The sequence below is a fragment of the Gallus gallus genome, chromosome 5, assembly GCF_016699485.2.
Source record: "Gallus gallus isolate bGalGal1 chromosome 5, bGalGal1.mat.broiler.GRCg7b, whole genome shotgun sequence".
Classification (NCBI taxonomy): domain Eukaryota; kingdom Metazoa; phylum Chordata; class Aves; order Galliformes; family Phasianidae; genus Gallus; species Gallus gallus.
This window is the reverse complement of record NC_052536.1, coordinates 22,106,308-22,126,321: the sequence shown is the minus strand read 5'-3', so window position 1 is coordinate 22,126,321 and position 20,014 is coordinate 22,106,308. Positions and strand designations below refer to the sequence as shown.

The following is a 20,014-nucleotide window of genomic DNA, read 5'->3' as shown; positions in this document are numbered from 1 at the left end:
TCAAGTTATTTATCGTAGGATTTTTTTCCTTATTATCCAAGTCCAAGTATTCACAAACAGTGGTGATCAAACTAAGTGTCTGTATGGCAGCGTAAATGATGGGTGCTTACTAGTCCTAATCCTTTTGTTTCTGAGGTCACTGTAGCTTTATGTTTTGGTCTTGTCAGAACTTGAACCCTGCTCAATTATTTACTTTAAAACAATATTATTTTTTTCTTTTAATTCAAGTAGAAATAATGCTGTCATTAAGTGCCAAGGACACCTGAACTACAGGTCCCAAGATTTGCGGTTGGATAAACGATTTAGATTCAGTCACTGCTTAGACTAACCATGTTGATTTTAGCATTACTGCAGAATCTAGACTAGGTCAGTATCGGCTAAATACTAGCTGTAGCTATTACCGCAACACAGTCTTATTGCTGAATGAAGTCACAGAATTTGTTATCTGTCTCAGCAGGATAAACAATGCATATTACTGAGACTCAATCCATTATCTCTAAGAATTCAACCACCTGGATGTGAAAATGAATTCATTCTCTATGCAAGTTTGTGGGAGATGTGCAGAATACAACTCAGCTGGCAATTTTCTTTGTAGTACAATTAAAACCTCAAATACAGCACAGATCCATATATTGTGGTTTGAGAGGAAATGCACAAAACTTGTTTTTCATATGGTTAGATGAGTAGCTTATGCATGCATGATGCTAGAATTAATCTCATGATGGAAGACTAGGCTTAGATCATATGATGTCTTTGCTTAGCTGAGTTCTACAACTGTTTTTAATTGCAGGCCTGGGTTTTGATTTTATTATAGGAGGTCTATAGTAAAAAACAAGTGTTAGGCAGAGACTCACTGAAGTAAAGGAAGGGGTCAAATCACTCAACCATCCCTACCTTTAAGCAGTACGCATAGTGCTGTGGTGACTGAGTGTAAATGTGGCTGAAGTAACCTCATAATTCATAACAAATAAAACTGACTAAAATACATTGTGATTTATAGAGGTTGTGTGTATTTCACGCTGTATGAACTGATCTGTTTCTGTCAGTAAATTGGGTACAAACCATCTATTACAGCATGTTAATTTCTTTACTCAGTTTATCACAGTCTGTTTTGTATTCAGATTGATTCACTACTTTTCCAGCATCATTTACTCAACTGCATTATCATTTATTTGTATTGTGGGTTTTTATTACTCTAATTTCAGGATCTATAATTGATCTCTAGAAATTGATACTGATAAGACTATAATTAGTGGGAAAGTAGCCTAATGTGATCATATGTTGAATGAATACAGGCTAATTTTTATTGATGTAACTGTTACTAAAAACATGCCATCAGGTGGTGATCTCTATCTTTGCCGTGACTTCATTTAGATTAGAGCAGTGGCAGGACCCTCTCGGCTTCTGGCCAGGCAGCACATAATAAAAGCCTTAAAATACGTGAAACATTAGAAACCTATGTTTGAGTTCATGCAGTATCACCATTTATTGATGTTAATAGTTTTAAAAGTTTTAATTAAAAAAAAATTAATATCTTGTAAGTTTAATTATGTACGTTGTATCTATCTATTTTCAATCCAACTAACTGGCTCTCTCTTTTAAAAATGAGGTATCGTTTCAAAATTAGAATTGAGTCCTGGAAGTCTGGGCTGAATTGCACATCTCAAGTAATAGCCAAGAAAAAGTAGGAAGTATTTAAACTACTGAAACGTTAAGATAGGATGACAGCTCACTTTCTTTCAGATCCGAAACCTTGCCATTGGGCCTTGATACTTATTTTGAAATGGCTTCATGTGGCTCAACTCATTTAGTTTGAAAGACAGTTTACATTTTAGTTTCCAAGAAGTGTTAGCTTTTTCTTGTATTATCACATTCTTCCCTGTTAATAAAATCACAGATACTTATTCCCGTTTCAGTAAATATTAAATCCCCAGTTGGAGAATGATTCCCTACCGCTTTGCAGTACAGAGAAACAGGTGTTTGACTAATGTTCAATGAAGATGAAAACATTTCCTGACAGATGTTCAGAGAAAAAAGAAAACATAATCATTATTGCTGGGTAATTATAAATTAATTGAGTTATGCTTTAATTGTGCCTTGGTCCGTAAGTGCCGTAAGATGGTAAAGCTATGAGAAAAGTTCTGATCATCATCTATCTCAGTAGTCCACTGTCTATACTTCAGTGCTGTATGGTCAGGCATATTTTGGATAGTTTTAATACACAATCTGGGGTAACAGCAGCAATCTAATAGTAAAGTGAAACTCATGGTAGTGTAACTATATTCTTCTTAACCCTGGATTAAGCATACCTGTCCAACAATGAAGTCATAATGTTAATGCACTTGAAAAAAATATTCTTAAGCTGGCTTAAACTCTTAATGGCTACCAGACCTAATAAAAACTGTTTGGACCATCCAAATACGGCTACCTAATGGTGCTTAAACACTCATTAATGATATGTGTCATCTAGAATGGGGAGTCCTATTGAAATTAATTCAGAATATTATCCTTTGCTGCTGGTAAGCTATTGTATTCTGAAAATAATAGGTTAATTAATGTATTGTAACCATGGGGGAGGTTTTTATTTACTACTTGTTTCCTGGACAGATGAACTTGGCAAACTACATTGTGTCCTGTGAAGGAATCCGAAGTGAATGTTCTGTTCCAAAAGAGGAAAGTTTACCCATCTATTTATTTCTGACAGTTTGCTCTCCATCAAATAAGTTTTAAGGGAGGTATTAAGACTTTTTAATTTATACTTTATTTTGGATTGAGTGGAATCTTTTTCCCTGTTCTGTTTGTACTCTATTCTCTTCTGATTCTTCAAAGAATAAGACATTATAGAATAAAACGGTTTCTTCTTATTTTCTACTTTTCTGAACTCTGACACATTTTTGACCTGTTATGCCTTGATTGTGGATCCCTTATAAGATAACGATTTTCAGTCTGCTTCACTTTCTCTAGTTCTGATTGCTTGCATGCTCACTATTTGAAGAATATTAATACATTAATTCTGATTATTCTGAGAACACAAAATCAATTTCTGTGGCAAGAATCTCTTCTTATTTTTTTCCCATGAGACAAATGCTATTTTCTTCTTTATCAGTACAAAAGAGATCTCATTTCTGACCTGTTTATTTTTTTCCTTGTAAATGCTTGTTTTATTTTTATTTAGGCTGTGTTCTTTTAAACTAATTTATCTCACTGGCCCCTGACACCAGTGAGAAAGTCTGAAGCAAAGAAGACTTACCCTGGGTTGGGGAGAGCTAGGTTAGGAAAAATTTGAATGAACTGGGCATACACAAATTCTGACGTGGACCTGACTTAGCAAGTGCTGATGAAACTCACTGATGTCTTTGCAAGGTCACTCATAATTTTTTTTTTTTTGAAAGGTCATTGTGTTTAGGGATGATCCCTTAGGGATAGAAAAAAAAAAACAAATATCACTCTTACATCAAGAAGGGCAAAAAAGAGGAGCTACAAACTGGTCAGCCTCAACTCAGTTCCTGGGAAGTCATGGAGCAAATAATCAGGGAAACTGTTTCTAAACAAGTTAAAGACAGAACAAGTTAAAGACAGGCTGATAGTAGTTGGTGTGGATTCATGAAAGGGGTAAATATGATGCTTGACTACCTGGTAGCCTTGCTGAAAGGCTATGAAAGGATGATTGGCAAAGTAGATGATGGGAGAGCAGTGGATGTTATTTTTCTTGATTTTAGTAAGATTTTATGTAGTCTCCAAGTTGCATCATCTAGAATAACTTAAGTGCTGACTAGAAAAGTGAACTGTGGATTGAAAACTAGCTGAACTGCTGACCTTACCTGTTGTTGTCAGCAGCATGAAGTCCTGCTGGAGACCAATAGGTATACCAAGGGTCAATACCAGGATTGATACTGTCTAGTATTTTCATTGATGGCTTAGGTTATAAAATGAGAGGACCTACTGCAAGTTAACAAATAATACAAGATTGAGGAGAGTTGATACAACAGATGGTTGTGCTGCTATTCAGAGGGACTTGAAATGGATGGAGAAATGGGACTGTCTACTACTCTAAATATTGTGGCCCTTGTCTTTTCATATTTAGTAGTACGAATGCAGAATTCCAAGTTGGGTCAAATGATTACTTTGTTTTGGAGGTATGAATATCTTCTTTCTGTCTGATGTATTAAGTTTCAGTAAAAGGGAATTGATAGCCAAAATGGTACCCTGAATTCAATAGTGCAACACTTTATTCTTTTTAAATGTTGCTTAGAATCTACATGCTAAGTCTGTTGATATTAGTGGCACTGAAAACAGCATAATTTGAAAAGGACTTTTAAATGTTTCTAAAATGCTTACAGGGCATTGTTTAGAACAATGTTAGCAGCTTGTTTGTGCTCTGTAAGCAAAGCAGCATCTTGCAAACTGCTCGTTTCAAGAAAAATCACATTGTAGATTTACCTTGCTGTTAAAGCTCTTATTGATGACAATCGACCTACAAGAAGTTGTCACTGATGAAAACTTGCATAGTACAATCCCTGGTATAGTACTGAAATATAGTCAGATAATGAAAATTTACCTCTACCAGTGGTCCTGGAAAGATAGCATGAAATCAAGTAAACTGTATAAAGACAAATGGGTTGGATAGTTTGTCTGTCTTGATCACACATGAACTGTAGCTAGTTCTACTTTAGTTTGTTTCTGATTTAAGCTGAGGGATGCAGTTAATCAGTTTGCTTACTCTGTGGATCTGCAGTGTTTTTTTGTGCTTACTGATACCCCTGACCACAACATTATTGCCCTATATTTCTCTGTGTACTGAACTTGATATATCTGAGAGAAGCGATTTAAACTATTCTGACATTTCACATAGCTAATTTTTGCTTCTCTGAGACAGAAATCCTAAGCTCTTAAATCATTATCTAAAGTTTGAGCCCCTACATAGACTCATGGAGCTGCTTTTTTCCTTCTGCTTCACAAATTTTGCGTCTTCAATGGTTTTAACATATGCACTCATCCAACTACTTTAGTCAAAGTAAATGTTCCAGCACTGTCTATCTTCTTCCTGTCTCCTTTCTGCTAAAACTTAAACTGATCACGCAAAACAAACAAACAAAAAAAATCTGTAGCATGCATTTTAGGGCTTAAGTCATTTTTACTTACACATAAGACTTGGGATTTAACTTGAAAAGCTTCTTTAGATATGCTTGTTTTTCCTCTAATGGGAGCCGGTGCAATTGGCAGAAAGTTTAGAATACGCAGAATGATTTTTTTCAATGGATAACTATAAAGTGACATTAGTAAAAGATGGTAATTGTGTTTGTGAGTATTTTTTAGGGATATGGAATAGGCTTTGTATGATATCCATGTGCGTTTCTGGACACCACAGAGTACAGGTTTTTTCTTTACTTACATTGTAAGAATGCCTAGATGCCTGCTGTCAGCACTTTGAGAACTGTATATATACACATGAAAAACATATCGATGTTTGGAAAAGCATTCAGCTTGTAAAAGAAACCTCAAGTAGACCCCATTTGCTAAGCATAAAATAACAATTTCTGGACTGAGAAAATTTTGTTGGGTAGTTAATATGACAAAAAGCATATTTATTACAAAAGGTGCATACATAACTGTCAGATCTAAAACTTGAGTTCTCTCTATTTGTGCTGTGAAAAATTATTTATTCTGAGGAGACCTCTGATAGACTTTGACTAGGGAAGAATAGATCTCTTTAGCCAAAAAGTAAAAATGAAGACCGAAAACTTCATTTAGTTATGAAAGAAACAAAGTGAGAGATGTGGAATTGTTATTATTGGGAGGGCTGGTAGTGAATTCTATCTCTAGATTGCCTAACATTTTCCATTATGTTGTGAATTTGTAATACCTTTTTTTCTTTCTTTCTTTCTTTTTTTTTTCCTGATGCTTCTTACAGGGTAAAAGAGGAGAGAAAGAGGTAGAAAAAAAGCTATTTAATTTCTTCTTTTTGTTCTTCCGCACTGGCCATGGGACACCTTTTCTTATCTTCCTCTCTAATAAGGAAACGTTTCAAGCAAATATAATTTTGATTCTGGAGTCATGTTTTCACATACTACCTTTGTGGTTGCCCATGTGAATTTTATTTCTTTGAATCTCTGTAATTACAATACAGTTGGTAATTACATGATCATGCTATTCTTATTTAAGATTTGCGTATCTTTTAGTAGCTGATATTTTTACATAAGGGAAAAGATTAAAGTTTTATGAGTAACTTTTTCTATAAGGTTTTATTTTTAATGCAACATTTAAAATAAAGCAAAGAAAGAAAAATAAACTCAACGGAATATTATTCTGTTTAAAATACCAGTGCTAAAGGAAGAGAACATTTGAAGAAAATAACTGTAGTATTTTAGGAAAAATACAGTTCAGTTGGAAGGTTGATTGCTTTCCGAAAGAAAAGTAGTCTAGAGATGTGGGGACCTGATCTGGTGAGGATATCATTTTGCATAACTGATTTGCTTCTTTGTCAGTGTTAGAATTGTGTAGAATATTTTCACAGAGTAATGGGAAAATGTAGAAAGAGGAAGATGCGGGGTTAGGGAGACCTGCTGGATTCATAGAAAAAGTTGGAGAAATGGAGAAGAAATACTGAGAATAAAGATAAAAGAAATATCAGTCAGTGAGCATTTAAAGAAAAGCTGTGATTTAGGGTAATTTATCATTGTGAACATTTACAAGTAGTCACACATTATATAAAGTATCAGGAGCTTAAATTTTTAGTGAATATATATAGTAAATGCTAGTAATTAAAAATGATATAAATTTACTGAAAAAATAAGCAAGTTCACATAAACTATAATGCTTCTATGTTACTCATTAAAATCAGTGTTCAAAGAAATTTTTGCAGCAGCATAGTCAATTTTTTTTTAATGATTCAAAGCCTCAAAGTGTAGAATACTGAGACTGCAATTGTTAAGGCTGGAGAGTTCTCAGAAGGTATGTGTGTGAGTGTTGGTATCTAGCACTTGAATATTCAACTTCAAGGATTGATATTAGAGTTTATGAATATAGAATGCAAGTAAAGTGGTGGATAAGTGATCGTGATTCCCAATTATTGCTTACACAATAATATAAGATCCACTAGTTACAATGAAAAATTCCTATGAAATATCTAATGGAATCTAAGCAGAGTAAACAGAGAGAGAGACAGGCTTGGTGGGAGACACTATTTGTGCTAATTTGGACAAATTTACATTTGCCTTGGATTTTGATGCAGATGCAGTGAATGTTGAAGAATGTATGTGTGTGTATATATATATATTCTTTTTCTGTGATGCAGCTCAAAATGTGAATAATAAATCATTTATGACATTGACCTGAAAATACATCACAACATTGTCTAATTCAGCCCTCAGTATCTATTGTGAACTTTGAGGGAAATAATGGCCCTAAAAATGGTACAGCTCTGTGTAAATAAATTCTATGCCAAGAGCTCTGTCCTTACAGGGCATAACAGATGAATAAGTGAGGTTATTTAAAAATAAACAACTTTTAGGTAACTTCCCTGACACTGGTTTTATAAACTGCTGCTGATATTGCAATGACTTGTGTATTTTAAATTAAACCAGTTTAGGGTAATTTCTTTTTCTACTGTTCAAACCCATTAAGTTAGTGTAATTATCACAGTAGGGAACGAGCAGTGTAGTAAGAATGCCTGGACTCACTTTCTCTAGAAGGAATAAATGGCAAATAGAAGAACTCCCACTAATTCTAACACAATTCACAGATTTTGAAGATAGAACATTTTAATAGGATCAATTTAATATTATACCTCTTGGCATAATAACTAGGATATATATTTAATAATATCATGCACAATACAGACATAAGTAACAAATACACACACAGTATATAAAGTACAGTATTCTGTGTTTCTTTGCATTGTCCGTGTGAGAATATCAAAGAGGCTTACAAATGTTAAATGAAAATATACTGGTTAAATTCAGCAGGATTTTAATCTATACCTGACAATCTTATATTTTGTCCTCAAGATTTCAGTTTATTCACTTTTATTTATTCTTATATAACAAACAATCCTAAACACTATCATATGTTACAATTTCTGATTAAGCACTTTATGGCTTTCCAGATGTCATTACAAATGAGTAGAGTAGATGTGCCTAATTACTGTACCAGCAGACAAGATGTGCAGTGTGTTGTTTAGGGGAAACAGTGAAATATTTCTGCCCAAAGTGAACCACAAAAACTTTGCACCCTCTTATTTAAATTCTTTTGTGATTCTCAAACCTCTGTATGGTTCACAGGGCTGCATAATGAATACCTGTCCAATAGGACATTAATTGATGGGGCAGAGATCAATTAGATCCTCTGTCTACTGTTACCAGAGTAGTCCTACAAAAGGAGCTATTTTGAGGTGCTTTTAGTGCATTCTGTGGGAGAGACGATGATTTAGTCACATATATGCTTGAAGTTACATTTTATATCAAATGAATGGTTAATAGATATGAATAGGAGAGTTTTTAAAGATGACGAATCTATCTAGTAGTAAGACAATGTGTAATTTTTTCAGAGTTCTTTTTCTATGGGGTTTTCAGGACACTGTCAGATTGAAAACAAAATATAACACTTGGCGATATTTTTTTAAGAAAGCTCAGGTAGGATGAATCCCGTGTCAAGGAGAGAAAGCTAAAATGATGAAAATGATGGAGCTGAGACAGACTTGCTAGTATGAGATGTGGATGGAAAGGCACCTGTACCTGATAATGCAGTCTGAACTACAGAAAGTAAAGCAGTTGATGATGGAGGTCCATCTACACAACAAATTATGTGAACTTTGCAGAGCTCTGAAAGTAAACACTGTCTGGATAATGTTGATTTCTTTTTTAACCCCCCTCATTTCCAAAGCAAATGTTTGCTGAACATTGATTGGATGTTACTCAGTTGAATGTCTCACTGATGAACAGGTGGCTAAAACCTGCTTGTTCATGCTGTCAACAAGTAGCATTAGCTTAACAATATTTTGTAGGATACAGTACTTTGCTAACAGTAACAGGGAATTGGATATTGGAAAGCAGTGATCTTTTGAAACTTCTACTTTCTACTGCATTGAGGAATGAAACCGGAAAAGCAAGCGTTCTCCTAAATCAGTCTTCAGATCATATGTTAAGAGAAAAAAAAATTCATTGTATTTATTTTTCAATACAGTAAATCTCTAGCACAAGAAAAAGAGAAGAACTGTAGGAATGAGATTCTTCAAAGATTTGATCTTGAGGAATACAGAGAGGAAATACAGAAGTATGAGTTGTCATAATTTCTAGGCTACATTTGCCTAAGATCTTAAAGGGCTACTAGGATGGGTAGGTCATGTGCTGTTTCATTTAGCTGTGGTTAAGTTAAAGTGACACAGTTCTACATAATCAACGTTCTGATTGTCATGGTCTGGCCTGATGTGCCTCTGTTGAGTATAAGCACTAATTTTGTTCATTTATGAGGAATGACAAAATGCGTTTAACAGAAAGGCAGCGAAGACTCAAATGTAGATGTATAGTTCCTCTAAGTCTTCAAAGAAAGCAGAATAGAATTCACAATACACCTCTATTGATTTTAATCTGTAGTTAATTGATAGAATACTTTTGTCCTGCAGTATACCCATTAAAGAAAATACAATTGCAAAGGAGGAAATGAAATAGATCTTCAGAATCCTTCTTTCTGGTGTTTCTTCTTCTAAGAAGTGCTAAATGGTCATTCCTTTCTTCAGGTGATTCTCATACTGTAAAAATTGACCTCCTTTTTCTCTACTGCAAGGCAAGCTGCCCACGCACTAACAGAAGTAAAATATGTGTCCTCTCTGAAACACTGGAATTTGTTCAGGCTGTTTATCTGGCACTTCATTTATGTGTCTCGTAGACATTTGAATTGGCACAGCTTTTGTGATTTCACACTTCTCTTTTCTCCATATCAAATGTAATTTATATTGGGAATGAAAAGACATAACAAGAATTAATTCTGAGGCTTTATTAATCTTTTAAGTGATAAGATTATTCAGGATTATTTTTTTTAACTGAGGCAACTATGGGTTCTCAAATTGAAGGCATTGCATGCTAATTAGAATCACACCAATAATTCTGCAGAGGGCAACAGTTCTAATAAGGAAATTCATGGAAGTGGAACATTTCTAAACAGTGCCATTAAGTTTCTTCTAGCAGGACTCAGATGATGATATAGAAAGAAGATGAAAATAGATGATACATTTGGTTTAGGGAAGTCCTAAGCTGTGCTATAAATAGCATATGCATCCCCCATGAAGATAATGGGGAGAATCCTCTCCTCATCTCCCTCTTTCTTAGAGACGTTTTACCATTTTGAGAGACTGATATAATTGTTTAATAAAGAAGCATTTGTGGAAATAAGAAAAAATAACATTATCCTAAATATATTCATCAGAGTTTCAATTGAGAGAGCTAACTTCTTTTTCTGTCCGATTTAGTTTCTTATTCATTTATTGCTTTGGAATTTGTAGGTGAATGAACATAGGCATAATAACTTATAGGTGTTGATTCATTTACATTTCTGAATGGGATTGTGTGTGTTGTTTGCTGTCCTCTAGAGATCAAACAAGCCTAATAACACGAATCTGAGTGATGTCAAAATACCACTCTTGTATTGTTGAAGCTAGCTACTCTTTAAAATAGATTCAAGGAAAAGACAATTAGTTTCTGTCTAGGGACTACTGCACAAATGTCCTTCAGTGAAAAATCACTTACGCTTTCAATATATCTTGAAAGGCTTTATTAAGGCATAATACAAAATTCTCTCAGAGCACTGACACATGCCAGAGGGCAGACTAATGAGAACTGGATAGCCAAGCCACCTGCCTGATTTCTGTGCTGAGAATTTGCTGGAGATTTAAGAAAATTGGTGGATGAGTCAGTAATTGAAGAAGTTCTTTGACTTCCTGTGCAATATAAGGGGCAACAAGTGAAAAGCAGTCTTAGCCGCAGGGACATTTGTACCACTTCTGGCTGTAATGTCAACGTAACTGTCACATTTGTCACCTGATACAGAAATTACGTGTATCTCAAAGAGGAGACAGTTGAGTGTTGTGCGTTCATCTTCATGGCTGTTTAGCTAACATCAGAAAGATTACTATGGAAAATCACAAATAATTAAAAAATGACAAATATATGATCAAAACTGATGTATCACTGTTTTTTCTGAGCTCTTAAATAGTATAGCCATACTTGTTTGAAAAGGTACACTAGTAAAACATTTGCTCTGCTGTGATTGATTGTATCATAATATATCCAATTTCAAAAACAGGTAAGACTAAATAGCTTGCAGTTTTCAGTGATGCTTATTTTTCAACTTTTCAGATGTGTGTCTCAGGTAAAATGCTATGAAAATGTTACATTTTCCCTCAGAGCAGCACTGTTTCTTTCTTGCATTTGCTCAGCTGTTCTTAGCTGCGTTGTTGATGGAAGAATTCCTTTATTTCTTTCCTAACTATAGTCTAGTGCTAACTGTAAAGAAAGATTCATGTGAAGCTTATCAGACTGTCCAAATCATCTATTGTCAGTTGTGATGCAAGCTGCAAGCTGGCTCTGTACCATCATATAGCTGTTATGTAAAAAGGTTTGTCTGAGGAAGCACCTGAATTCTAGGTGATTTTTCTTTCTACTTTTCCTACCTAAAAGCTTGTCATTTGTAGCTGATCTTGAAAATGTTTTGACAAACTAGCAACTAAAATCCGAGTGTTTATAGGGTTGTTAATTTAAGAGAAATGACAGTAGCTATCTAGGCCTCAATATAATTTATCTAGTGACTCTCAGGTGATAGAAGTGAACAGAGTTTTATGTAGAAATATTTGGGTAGAGAAAGCTGATTAAACCTCTCAGATGTATACTTAAAGAGACTCCTCTGAGTTTGTTATGGCAGTTTAAAATAGTGACGAGTAAAATATTTACCTTTAAATCTTCTGATTAGAGGTCGGACCATTATTTCCTCTGACTTACAGATGTTACTGTGATAGCTTCTTGAATATTCTCTATCTGAGGAGAGTCATCTGTGTCCTACTACACAGGTAATTTTACTGCAAAAAAAGCTTGTAGTTGGAGCGAAGAATTGTCCATAGACAGTGATCTCTGCAGAGGAAATATAGGCTATACTTCCTTCTGAATTCAAGGTACACTTCCTTTTAACATCTACATTGTTGACATATTCACAAATCATTAGAGTAGGAAGTTGACACTGTCAGCAACTTCCTCATCCTCGGGACCTGCAGATTGTTTGCTGGAGCTGCTACTTCCATGGCATTTTTGTATGGTTTTGCTCTTCCTCTGGGATTCCATTCTTGTGTGAATCCTCTCTGTGGAGTTTCTTACATGATTTTTGTCAGTCACCTTTTTATTTTATTACTGCTACTTTCTTTTTTTTTTTTTTTAAGTGAAAAAAGGTTTACATGCCCACAGTTCTTGAAAAAGATTTCACTTGTTGTTGAAGGTTCAATTGGATTGGTTGCTGAAGATATTTCATGTCAATAATACAGTAATAGAAGTTGCTGTCTCTTTGTATTTTGGTTCCACAGTGTGGAGTCAGGGTAAAGGTCTCTAGAGTAATGAGGAGGTACTATCTGGAAAGAGGTTCAAGCTCATGCAACATTAGGTAGAGTCTTTTGACCAATCTGATCTTGAAAGCATTCAAACTCAAGTAGATCATTGCTGTCCACAGGTTGGAATAGAGTGTTCCTAAGCTTTAGGCTTCTAACTTAAGGACTATTTAGGCATACCCTCACCTAAAACATCTCAAAAAAGAACTGGCTTCCTCACCCCAGGTCCTCCAAAATGATTGTATTTTTCACTGTATCTGGGAGCAGGGAGCTCATGACAGGTCTTCTCCTGGGGCTGTAACAATCTGACCCCTGAGTCTGGAGGACCTTCTTCCTTTCCAAGTTTGTCTGTTATTTAGTGCAACTGGGCTTTTTCCCTTACTTTGTACCTCTATTGAATTGAGAACTTAATGGGGAGTAGATGAGATTGAATACAGTATGGGGAATTCAAACTGAATTATAGTTCATTCAATCTCACTATAGGGAAGGGCAAGAATCTTCCATTGTGTAGGCCAGATGTGTCATGTCAGAACAATTAATCTGGCTTGCTCCCACCATTTTGCTTCTCAGTGGCCCCTCAGAAGGTAAGAGTCAGTGGACTACAAGCAAAATAACTTGTGCTGGCAGTATATTTATTCCCTGTTATCCTGTTCTTCAGTAACCTTGCTGCCGATCCTCCTCCTGTCCCTATCATACGGGGAGTGACATGACTGAGTACAACTGCGGTTATAGTGTTGGGTGCAGATTCGGCTATGTGGCGTGACCACTTGATTCTCAAGCCACGTCATAGGGACACTCTCAATGCACCACTAGATGTATGCTAATTATGTTATCAACATAGCATATTTTCCATCATATAATCGGTGTTGAATATGCTGATATTTTTAGAATAACTGTGGTATCACTTTGCCTTTGTAATGGGGTGGATGGGGACACCTGAGTACAAGTGCTTCCATCAAAGCCTATGTGACTTATTTTCTTTAAAAATAATCCACACTATTGTAGAACGTAAGGTCTGCAGAAACTGTTTTGTTCTTATATTTACTAGGAGATCTGAAGAAAGTGGCTTAGAGGAAGCAAATTTATTACTGCATCTAGTTCAGTTCTTGCCTACAGAGCTTGTCTCAGGTCAGTGCATACACAAATTAAAATTCTTAAATGTGACAGATGGTATTTGTTTTTGGTGAGTATTCTCAGTTGTTTGCTGTGTCCCTTCAAGAAGTAGATGTAAAAGGAGCCCTTGGAAATGACAACAGGGGAGTGGATTCATCTTCGGTGAGAAAGGAGCCTTGTTTGGGGAGCAGGTTCCAGCACCGTAGGGTATGACAGTAGGAGAATCTCTATGGGAGGCTGCAGCCTAGAGGGAAGGGACTGAGAGTCTGCTCAGAGCAGACAGCAGATCTCTGAGATAATAGAATGAACTTTTTTTGTTATCAGAGGAGACTAGCAAAGTTCAGCACAGTTCAGAAAGCCACTGAGTTATCCAAAGTTATGCCTACAAGCAATAATCTGTCTCCAAGGACACAGTGGGCAGAGAGCAGAGTTATTTATGAGGTTGTTTTACTTTCTATCTGTTCGATGCATTTGCTTTGAATTTTTTTGCACTCTAAATCTGGGTTTCTTTTTTTTATATGTATAAAACTTGTCCCTTCCATTTTGTGTCTGAGGTTATCTTGCTATAGATAAAGGTCTAAGCAGATCCAAGTCAAAGCTCTAACCAGTATCAGCTTCCTTCAAATCAATAATTTCTGATTACTTACTATCTTTACAGTCTATAGAGGACACCCTCAGCGGATCTTTGGTGTGGCTCGCTGATGGTTTTGACATGATTGTAGAACTAACAATAACTTCTTGAAAGTGAAACCTTTGCTCTGCTGTTTCTGCTATATTATTGCTTCCCTCTATGCCAGCACTGCATCTCATTTCAGTGGCCTTTACAGAAAATGCATAATTTTTCTTTTCTGGCCTCTGTGTTACTCTCAGCCACTCTTATACTTATGTGCATGACTCTTCAAAGTATTTGATGACTTAGCTTGTTTGAAACATGCAATTCCTTTATTTATGGTGCAAGTAGGAAGAAATCTAAAGAACACAGTTGGGTCTGAGTGACTGTGGGCAGCAGAGCTCTTCCACTACTTCATAAAATTTGCCGAGATGTGTGGGTTGTGAGAGGAAATGGAGTCTAGTGGCTTGAGGGTAGATTTCTCAGCCATCTGTGGGACTAGAGAAGTATTTATATTGTGGCTTAGGACAGTGATGGATTTTTCCCTGCTTTCCCCAGCTCTTTTTGCTCAGCTCTGGGTTTTCTCACACCCAATCTTAGCATTCACAAACTTGCACAACGACACACAAGTGAAAAAATCTGCATGCAATGAATTCACAGAAGTTCTTTAGATCATAACATTATTTTTGGGCTGTAGGGAATCTGGGATAGTTGCTTGTTATGCAGCAGTGCATCTTATCAGCTGGTGTCTTTGCCTTGTTCAACAAGTGATAGTTCTATTCTTTTGCTGGCAGGTGGTCTCAAAACTACAAGTGTTCAGTGCATTTGGCCCTAGTCCTTGGGGACTGGATTGGCATAAAGACTTCTGTCTCTAATTACTAACAAATCATAAAGTGCAGTGGGATAATCCTTCCTTGACTTGCCTTGACTTCTTTCAAGCCATGTGTGTTCTCCCTGAACTGCAGCAATGTGTAGTTAGCCAGTTAGTATTTGCTGTTCTCTGCAAAGCTCCCTTCACAGGACCTTTCAAAAAAGATTCTCCCTCACCTTTAAGTATATTTTTGCAGAGCTTTTATTTTCTAAAGAAAACACAGCACAAAGATAAAGAATTAAAATTATAAAATGTCCAGAATAAGGAGAGAAAAAGCAATGAGTGTTGCTTATCAATTCAGAGGTGGGACAAAACGAAGAGGCAGTTTTTCTCAATCATTGTCAGTCTTAAGGTTGACAAGCCTTAAGCCAAGGATATAGAAAAGGCACATCCAAACATTAGACAACGGTTTACAATTTAAGAAGGAGCTGGATGATGTTATGAGGACTTGACAACTGCTGTCCCTTTCCATCATGGCCAGAATACTTGGTGCTTGTGAATATTATGTGGATATGAAAGAATGAGTCTAAAGTAATGAATGAGTGAAATCTATGAGAGAATGACTGAGAGTGAAATGAGTTTTGATAAGATTTCTCTTTCCTTCCTCTGTGCTCTCTCATTGAGGTTATTCACACTAGTTGTGCAACACCAGTGCCAGAAGTTCATTTAAGAAGCATAAAACCATTTTTACACTGTAATAGTATCACTGATATTATGTCATTTAGGGGAGGCAGGAGAAGAAGCTCATAATATTTGAATATTTTGTAAGTGTAATGCAAAGCTGAAGAATGAGGAAGGGGGAGGACAGCATTATTAGTCCTTTCCTTGGCATGTCAGTAGGTAGTTAAGGAGATCCTGTCACAGTTCATTCAACATTAAAATTATATATTCTGTTGAGAGGTGACTGCTTCCATTAACAGCAATTACATTCAAGGAAGTTCATTTCTGTGAAATGATCCTGCATTTCCAAAATTGCAGTGTTGCTGTTATATGCATTGTTTCTGTATCATTTAATTTTCATTGTTAGCAGAGTTTCTCACCTTGAATGTAGTATTAGACTGTAATGTAGAGTCCAGTTTCCAGTTTGCTTTTGTGTCAAATACTGATAGAAAATAGATCACTCATAGCCTTAGATCATTCTTGCCTCTGAGGCTCTTATTGTGTTTTATCTATGTGCAAAAAAGACACATACTTCACAAACTAAAGTGAGACAGAGATACGGGATCATGGAGTGGAAAATACAAACATCAAGATCGCTGTCCTAGACCAGTGACTTTCCCCTTAGCACAGAGAGAACACTGTTGTGGTGCTCAACGCTGGGTTTATGAAATGCTGTGTGCTCTTTGCTATGTCACAGACCCCCCTGTGCCAAGGGGAATTTTGCCTGCTATGAGCCATTAATACTGGGGTCACCATCTGCTTGTTTCTGCTTCTGAGTGAAGGAAAGGACTGTCTTTTTTCATATTAAGTAGGTCTGTGGCCAGTATTTATTTTTAATACCTTTCCTAAAAGAAAAGAATTATCCTAATAATTATTCTAGAGGCTTTGTGCCCATAAGTGGCCCAGGAAAAGCTGTCAGGCTGTGCAACCCTGAAACAAATAATATTTGTGCAATAGAGTTTGCTGCATTTGAAGAGGGGACAGCGCGAACTCTTCCTGTGTATTACAGCACTGGGAGTGCTCTGTTTTTTTTCTTTAGGACAGTGGTCCCCTCAAAATATTAGACACAGACACTTGTGTAGTATCTTCTAGCACGTAGGATGCTTAAAGCTGCTTTCTGATCTAATGTATTTGTTTTCTCTATATGGTCATTTGCACTCTCTTTGCAGAGATTTAAAACTCAAGCGCATAAGCATTTTTATTCTACAGTGTTGCATCTTGGTTGTGCATAAGCACTAGCTGTTAAAGGTGTAGAGCAGTTCACAAGGGGTTTGTCTAAATCAAGGTAACTCTCATCAGCTCAGAGAGACGTGCAGTCTCCACTGAAGTATCAGTAGCCTTCAATTCAGTACAAGACCAAATACTCTTTAAATGGATAATGATGGGGAGTGCTTGCAAAGTGAAATGCTGGACAGTCCTGATACTTGATCCAGGAAAGAGCTAGAAAAATTGTACCTCACAGCACAAAACTAAACCACTATTTCTGGCCAGAGAACTGGAGAGCTTGATTTGCATTGCCAGTTGTAAGAATCTAAGGTTCATTGATATATCAAGGTTTCTGTGTGCTCCATCAGCCCTTTGAATCTTTTGAGATTTCTTTGCTATTTATAGCACATATCTTAGTCATTAGATTGTGTAGGCTGTGTTCTAATGCCTTTTAAAGCTGGAGAGTCAGTGGAAATATTGCAATTAACATGACAACAGTTATTTTAAAACTAACCTTCTGTCAACAAAAAGCCCTCAGAGCTGCTATTTTGCTTGTTGGCTGTCATGCCTCTTGTCCCAGGGGAACCATCCCTGGCTGATTGTGCTGTGACACTGACAGCTTTTTGCTGCAGGGAATCTTCACGTATTTTCCCCAGGTAAAGAGACAGCAATATTATGTCATTTAAGCTGTTTTGGAGAACAGACACAGTAAGACAGGCAAACCTAAAAATGCAAATGCATGGAAGTGGAACTATGTGGCTCTCAGTACTAACAAGTAGCTGTGAGATGCCTGTATTCTATTTCTGGCTGTCATTTTCTCATACCATTGTGAACTAGTAAATTAACCTTGTTCAGTGACTGCAGCACCATTTAGAAAATGGGAATGGTAATGCTTAGCACCACGAAGGGGCAGTGTAATTCTTTGCTAATTAATATTTATATAGTGACAGATTCTCCATTGCTCTGCACCTTTGCAGTAATTTAAATCTGTGCAAAATGAAGACAAAGTGGCTGAAAAGTACAGCTGTGTTATATGAACTCTGCCAATGTGAAGGGCTATACCAGGATTACAGCAGTGGAGAGTCTGTCTTAATTTTCAAAATACTTTTGCCTGTAGGCATAGATCTATTAATTCAATAGTGGAAGTATCTGTAATATTTTCAAGTGCCTCCTTCTTAGACTATAGCAGATGAAAAGGTTAGCGTGGTGTTAAGGTACAAACTTACAGGACACTAGTTACTTCAATAGTTACACACATTTGTGCACATATTCTTACATTGTAGGTAGTGTATCTGCCAGTCAAAAAGGAATAAACCATATTTGAATTACCATAGAGGTGCAAAAAGTCATACTGCAGCATAACTTTGCAGTAAATTCTTGATACCTGTCTTATATTTTGATATGTTTAGTGGGTACCTATACTTCTCTTGCAGCAATAATGAGTTTTAGGGATGATGAGGAACACAGGAGTTCAGTGATTCAAGAGAAATGTTGGCTTTTGATCCTTTAGAAAGTTTCTTCTTTTTATAAAAGAAGCCTTTGGAGGTGAGGATACCAGTAATTTTTACCTGCTGGGAATTTAAGTGTCCCCGACAAGTTAAAAGAAACAGTACCTGCTCGTGATTCTCTGCTAGGCAGACTAGAAGACAGCAGGACAAACTGCCATCTTATTTAATTAATGAAGATGAATCAAGGACACAGGTAACAGAATAATCATCAGGTTATCACAGGGAGGTGTCTTTTTTGTCATTTAGCAAGAAGATCTTGACAGATCTCTTTTTGCAGGCTAACTGTAATCAGTGCTTGTTTGCCATGCTCAGCCTGCCTTTTCTTACAACTAGACATAAAACTTTTTTGAACTCTTACTGCATGACACATTCTAGGCTGTGAAGGAATGAATAAGGAGTACCAATAGTTTTGGAATTGGTAAGTTATTATTTCCTAGCCTGTGTTTCTACTGTTCTCGTAGTCTGAAGAGAGTATGTGACTGCAGTTTTATTCCTGCTCAGTTTAGCTTTCATTTGCAAAATTGTGGGGAGAAGAATTTTTTTTCACTTTTTATCCACTGGTCCTTCTCAACACTTTGTTTTCCATGCAGCAGCGGCCAGAATCTTGTATATTTGTTAGTCACAAAATTTGGTGCACATTCTTATTGCTTCTTTGATTATGTGCCTGTCACCAAGAGTCTAGCTGTCTGTTCAGAACACTTTCTGATTAACCATGGTCTTCTTATCATACACTTCACTTTTAGAGTATCAGATAATATTCCTCCTTACTGAGAGTTAAAGTATTCCCAATAAATAGAAACTGTAACTGGAATCCAGACAGTGTGGTGTCCATTAATTAAAGTGATGGGAAACTATTCAGTGAGCAGTTTGTCTCTACAAGATTATCACATTAAAATACTCTTTTCAGGGTAAGAAAAACACTAGATGGGGTGACACGATGTAAGTGTAAGCATGACTAGGAAGTATGAGCTGCTATTAAATGAATGCCCTACCTTGCAGGCTTTGTGATTATTTCCCATCTGCTGTTTCTGCACAAAAAGAAAAGCGTTTTCTTTTGACATCTGTTTTGTGTTTGTGTTTGCTCCTGGAACACATCATAGAATTGAAACAATCCTACTCATCCCGTCATAAAGAAAAGAACAGCGTCCTGCATGCTGTTCAGTCTATCTTCTGGAGCCCCAGCAGTATGAGTTGTAGTTCCTTGTCCAGTCTGGGGCTCAAGAAACAGAATTTTTTACTGGTTGTCTGCAGAGGCTCTTCTACAGCCTGAAACCAGGGATAATAGGTATTTTTTATTTCAGAGATGAACCAGTTAGAAAATAGCACATTACTCTCTCAATATCCTTTAGTATTATTAGTAACAAGAAGGGAAAATTGAGTGGACTTGGGTGGCAGGAAGGAAGGAGCTAAAATCTGTTTTCTTGCCTTGTTTGTTCTGTACATTTTCTGAAGATTTGGATCTTTGT

The 20,014-nt window shown here is 36.4% G+C and overlaps 2 long non-coding RNA genes across 2 annotated transcripts in view; one reads left to right on the top strand and one right to left on the bottom strand.

Moving 5' to 3' along the window:
- The window catches only part of LOC107053450, a 258,977-nt gene that overhangs the window by 34,395 nt on the left and 204,568 nt on the right, over positions 1-20,014 (bottom strand). The window lies entirely within an intron of this gene.
- The window catches only part of LOC107053449, an 89,400-nt gene continuing 69,762 nt past the window's right edge, over positions 377-20,014 (top strand). The window contains exon 1 of the long non-coding RNA XR_005860536.2: positions 377-19,833. This is a non-coding gene — a long non-coding RNA (uncharacterized LOC107053449). The remainder of the gene's footprint in view (positions 19,834-20,014) is intronic.